This window comes from Schistocerca gregaria, unplaced genomic scaffold (assembly GCF_023897955.1).
Source record: "Schistocerca gregaria isolate iqSchGreg1 unplaced genomic scaffold, iqSchGreg1.2 ptg000310l, whole genome shotgun sequence".
NCBI classification, from domain to species: Eukaryota; Metazoa; Arthropoda; class Insecta; order Orthoptera; family Acrididae; genus Schistocerca; species Schistocerca gregaria.
In genome coordinates this window covers 555,001-560,000 of record NW_026061790.1, presented here as the reverse complement: position 1 = coordinate 560,000, position 5,000 = coordinate 555,001, and the positions used below count along the sequence as shown (strand labels likewise).

At 54.2% G+C, this 5,000-nt stretch overlaps 2 non-coding genes across 2 annotated transcripts; both read left to right on the top strand.

Moving 5' to 3' along the window:
* Positions 1-2,483: 2,483 nt before the first annotated feature.
* On the top strand, positions 2,484-4,376 carry LOC126305328 (small subunit ribosomal RNA). The gene has a single exon (XR_007553394.1). It is a non-coding gene; the product is annotated as a small subunit ribosomal RNA (ribosomal RNA).
* Positions 4,377-4,737: 361 nt separating this feature from the next.
* Positions 4,738-4,892, top strand: LOC126305466 (5.8S ribosomal RNA). The gene has a single exon (XR_007553515.1). It is a non-coding gene; the product is annotated as a 5.8S ribosomal RNA (ribosomal RNA).
* The last annotated feature ends 108 nt before the right edge of the window (positions 4,893-5,000 follow it).

Below are 5,000 nucleotides of genomic sequence, written 5' to 3'. Positions count from 1 at the left end.
AACCTAACTCAAGTTGTCCCTTAACCTAACTCAAGTTGTCCCTTAACCTAACTCAAGTTGTCCCTTAACCTAACTCAAGTTGTCCCTTAACCTAACTCAAGTTGTCCCTTAACCTAACTCAAGTTGTCCCTTAACCTAACTCAAGTTGTCCCTTAACCTAACTCAATTTGTCCCTTAACCTAACTCAATTTGTCCCTTAACCTAACTCAATTTGTCCCTTAACCTAACTCAATTTGTCCCTTAACCTAACTCAATTTGTCCCTTAACCTAACCCACGTTGTCCCTTAACCTAACTCAATTTGTCCCTTAACCTAACTCAATTTGTCCCTTAACCTAACTCAATTTGTCCCTTAACCTAACTCAATTTGTCCCTTAACCTAACCCACGTTGTCCCTTAACCTAACTCAATTTGTCCCTTAACCTAACCCACGTTGTCCCTTAACCTAACCCACGTTGTCCCTTAACCTAACCCACATTGTCCCTTAACCTAACCCACGTTGTCCCTTAACCTAACCCACGTTGTCCCTTAACCTAACCCACGTTGTCCCTTAACCTAACCCACGTTGTCCCTTAACCTAACCCACGTTGTCCCTTAACCTAACCCACGTTGTCCCTTAACCTAACCCACGTTGTCCCTTAACCTAACCCACGTTGTCCCTTTGCCTAACATAGTTCACTGCTCGGAATCTCTGGTGTCGTTGTTATCCTCATGTAGATGTCTTGCGAGTGTTGCTTACTTTCCACATATTCCCGCTATCCACTGTCAATTGTACTGCAATAGGACTATATCGCCGCCCCCCCCCCCTCTGTCCCCCTCTTTGTGTCTCTGTCCTCTCAAGCTGGTCGGTCTGGCGTTTGAGTGTTAAATGAGCCTCGCAGCTGTTCAGTTGCATTCAGATGTCGACGCCCTCAGTGTACGTCGTGGTATGGTCTGTGTCCATTGTCCGCTGATGTCGTACGCGTAACCCACACGCTGTACCGATCATCGGTCGTTACGTACAGAGTGAAGTAGTGTGATACGTGTGACCGTACGCTGGCTGTGCCCAACGGTGTCGAATCTCAATTTCCATATGTTGTGCTCGATGCTACTTGTCTCGTCTCCCAATAACAGCTAGGTTGCACTGTGGTACGCCATAGAGGCGTGTGGGAGGAACGTACGAACGCATTGTATGTCACCCTGGGTCGCTGGGGGTGGTGGTGCGGTGAGTCAGGTCAGGTCAGGTCAGGTCAGGTCAGGTCAGCGTGAGCCGTCTGATGTAGTGACGCGTGTATTCCGACTTTGTCGTATTGCCTCACACAAAGTGCTACCCTGGTGGACCGCGTTCCATATCTGGGACATGCCGCAGATGCCGGTTGACAGTGGATCGCGGAAGGGACATCGCATACGTGCGCGGGCCACCTTCCACGTGTTCTCTTCTGCACATGTCGCAGTGTGTATGTGGTCTGATGTAGCGTGTCGTGACACATGACATCCTGGCATGCAAGAATTGTTGAATTCGCAAATGTAGGTGGACATCTACGTTTACTGCCCAAGATACGCAAATGAACTGGAAATCCGTTGTTGAGCGGTTGTTCACGCTGGAGGTGAATCTGTGATGGCGACGATCGGTACAGCTATTAACCGGTTGTTTCAGCGGTACCCGCCACATCCACACACGTGACTAGGTCCATGTGGGTATGAAGCGATACGCGGCGGTGGCTTGGTGGGACTGTTCCCGGCCGGTGAAGGGGGGCCGCCCGGCGTGTTGGCCGCGCGCTGCGTGGGCGCACGCGCAACAGGCGGCTGGTGGGGGGCGCCGAGTGGCAGGAGCGCCAGCCGACGGGCCCGGCAGGCGGTGCAGCTACGCTGCGGCGCACCCTGCACGCGGCGCCTGGCGGCCAAAGTTGGTTCAGCCGAGCCCGGTGCGAAGCGCGGTGGACATCTGCAGTGTGCTGGTCTGATTGAGGACTGTGTGCGTTGAGGATGCGCCGCCGCCTGGCACTCGGCGCTGCGACGCCGTCTGCTGCTCGGTCGCCCCAGCGGTTCTCGCAGGTGGTTTGTATCGCAGTTGTGCGGACGTGTTGGCGCGTGCGCTGTGCTGGGAGAGTTCGCTTCTGCACCCAAGTGGGGCTTTGCCCTTGTGTGGCGCTGGCGTTGGAGCTGCCGGTCACCATAGGTGGCGCGTGTTGTCTCCCGCCGGCAATGCCACGACAGCACGCTCCCGGGCCTCTGTCGGCAGCGGCAAGCTCAGTTGGGAGCAAGGGTGTTCGCACTAAAACCGTCTACTCGCCTAACTCCGGGCGATTGCGCCTCTCTCGAAACCGACCAAGTACCTAGGACGGCGCTGCGCGCCGCCGGGACCTGAGAGGGTTTCGAGGTGTATCGTGCAGGGGAGCTCGGCCTCCTCCTGTTTGCAGAATAATTGAGCGGACGCTTGCGTGTTCGCGCGGGCCCCCGGGACACACTCCCGGGCGGCCGGCTGCTCAGCTCTAGTTGACGCAGCTCCCTGGTTGATCCTGCCAGTAGTCATATGCTTGTCTCAAAGATTAAGCCATGCATGTCTCAGTACAAGCCGCATTAAGGTGAAACCGCGAATGGCTCATTAAATCAGTTATGGTTCCTTAGATCGTACCCACGTTACTTGGATAACTGTGGTAATTCTAGAGCTAATACATGCAAACAGAGTCCCGACCAGAGATGGAAGGGACGCTTTTATTAGATCAAAACCAATCGGATTGGCTTGTCTGGTCCGTTTGCCTTGGTGACTCTGAATAACTTTGGGCTGATCGCACGGTCCTCGTACCGGCGACGCATCTTTCAAATGTCTGCCTTATCAACTGTCGATGGTAGGTTCTGCGCCTACCATGGTTGTAACGGGTAACGGGGAATCAGGGTTCGATTCCGGAGAGGGAGCCTGAGAAACGGCTACCACATCCAAGGAAGGCAGCAGGCGCGCAAATTACCCACTCCCGGCACGGGGAGGTAGTGACGAAAAATAACGATACGGGACTCATCCGAGGCCCCGTAATCGGAATGAGTACACTTTAAATCCTTTAACGAGTATCTATTGGAGGGCAAGTCTGGTGCCAGCAGCCGCGGTAATTCCAGCTCCAATAGCGTATATTAAAGTTGTTGCGGTTAAAAAGCTCGTAGTTGGATTTGTGTCCCACGCTGTTGGTTCACCGCCCGTCGGTGTTTAACTGGCATGTATCGTGGGACGTCCTGCCGGTGGGGCGAGCCGAAGGGGTGCTTTCGCGTCCCGAGGCGGACCCCGTTTAAATCCTACCAGGGTGCTCTTTGTTGAGTGTCTCGGTGGGCCGGCACGTTTACTTTGAACAAATTAGAGTGCTTAAAGCAGGCAAGCCCGCCTGAATACTGTGTGCATGGAATAATGGAATAGGACCTCGGTTCTATTTTGTTGGTTTTCGGAACCCGAGGTAATGATTAATAGGGACAGGCGGGGGCATTCGTATTGCGACGTTAGAGGTGAAATTCTTGGATCGTCGCAAGACGAACAGAAGCGAAAGCATTTGCCAAGTATGTTTTCATTAATCAAGAACGAAAGTTAGAGGTTCGAAGGCGATCAGATACCGCCCTAGTTCTAACCATAAACGATGCCAGCCAGCGATCCGCCGCAGTTCCTCCGATGACTCGGCGGGCAGCCTCCGGGAAACCAAAGCTTTTGGGTTCCGGGGGAAGTATGGTTGCAAAGCTGAAACTTAAAGGAATTGACGGAAGGGCACCACCAGGAGTGGAGCCTGCGGCTTAATTTGACTCAACACGGGAAACCTCACCAGGCCCGGACACCGGAAGGATTGACAGATTGATAGCTCTTTCTTGATTCGGTGGGTGGTGGTGCATGGCCGTTCTTAGTTTGTGGAGCGATTTGTCTGGTTAATTCCGATAACGAACGAGACTCTAGCCTGCTAACTAGTCGCGTGACATCCTTCGTGCTGTCAGCGATTACTTTTCTTCTTAGAGGGACAGGCGGCTTCTAGCCGCACGAGATTGAGCAATAACAGGTCTGTGATGCCCTTAGATGTTCTGGGCCGCACGCGCGCTACACTGAAGGAATCAGCGTGTCTTCCTAGGCCGAAAGGTCGGGGTAACCCGCTGAACCTCCTTCGTGCTAGGGATTGGGGCTTGCAATTGTTCCCCATGAACGAGGAATTCCCAGTAAGCGCGAGTCATAAGCTCGCGTTGATTACGTCCCTGCCCTTTGTACACACCGCCCGTCGCTACTACCGATTGAATGATTTAGTGAGGTCTTCGGACTGGTACGCGGCATCGACTCTGTCGTTGCCGATGCTACCGGAAAGATGACCAAACTTGATCATTTAGAGGAAGTAAAAGTCGTAACAAGGTTTCCGTAGGTGAACCTGCGGAAGGATCATTACCGACTAGACTGCATGTCTTTCGATGTGCGTGTCGTGTCGCGCAACACGCTACCTGTACGGCAGTGGCCGTGCGCCGCGTGCGGAACCACGCGTGCCTCTCAAAACTAGCGGAAGTGTTGTTGTTGTGTGGTACGAGCGCTGAAGCTCTGGAGCGGCTGGCCTGCGGTACCTGGCGCCTGGCGCCGGTTTTGAATGACGTTCGCCCGAGTGCCTGTCCGCTCCGGTGTGGAGCCGTACGACGCCCATCGGCTGTGAGGCCGTTGGACACAAAAAAATAGTGGAACAGGGGCCGTCAGACGCCTCAGTCCCGCAAATGCTACTGTCTTGAAAGAGACAGTGGGAGACTGAAAAGGAAAAGATCACCCAGGACGGTGGATCACTCGGCTCGTGGGTCGATGAAGAACGCAGCAAATTGCGCGTCGACATGTGAACTGCAGGACACATGAACATCGACGTTTCGAACGCACATTGCGGTCCATGGATTCCGTTCCCGGGCCACGTCTGGCTGAGGGTCGGCTACGTATACTGAAGCGCGCGGCGTTTGTCCCGCTTCGGAGACGTGGGAGTGTCGTGGTCGCCTGTGTGGCCGGCCGCGTCTCCTTAAACGTGCGATGCGCGCCCGT